This window comes from Homalodisca vitripennis, chromosome 8, assembly GCF_021130785.1.
Source record: "Homalodisca vitripennis isolate AUS2020 chromosome 8, UT_GWSS_2.1, whole genome shotgun sequence".
In the NCBI taxonomy this organism is placed as follows: Eukaryota; Metazoa; Arthropoda; class Insecta; order Hemiptera; family Cicadellidae; genus Homalodisca; species Homalodisca vitripennis.
The window spans coordinates 30,311,540-30,311,808 of record NC_060214.1 but is presented as its reverse complement, the minus strand read 5'-3'; positions in this window follow the sequence as shown (position 1 = coordinate 30,311,808).

Here is a 269-nt window from a genome sequence, read left to right as displayed (position 1 = left end):
CACATATCATACATAATTTAACTTATTTTAAGACTAAGGTTAATAATTTGTTTATTTACTTTAAAGAATAATGACATTACACTGACACTTCAATAAATTGACACAATTATTTGATAAGATATGATTCATTAGTTACATATCTCAGACAACACAGTTTAATTTTATTTCAATTGCTCTATAATGTCAAAGTCAAAGTCAACAACCTTTTATTCAACAAATTTTATAAAGCTTACAATTTTGCGATACACAAGCACACAAAAGTGTGCGCG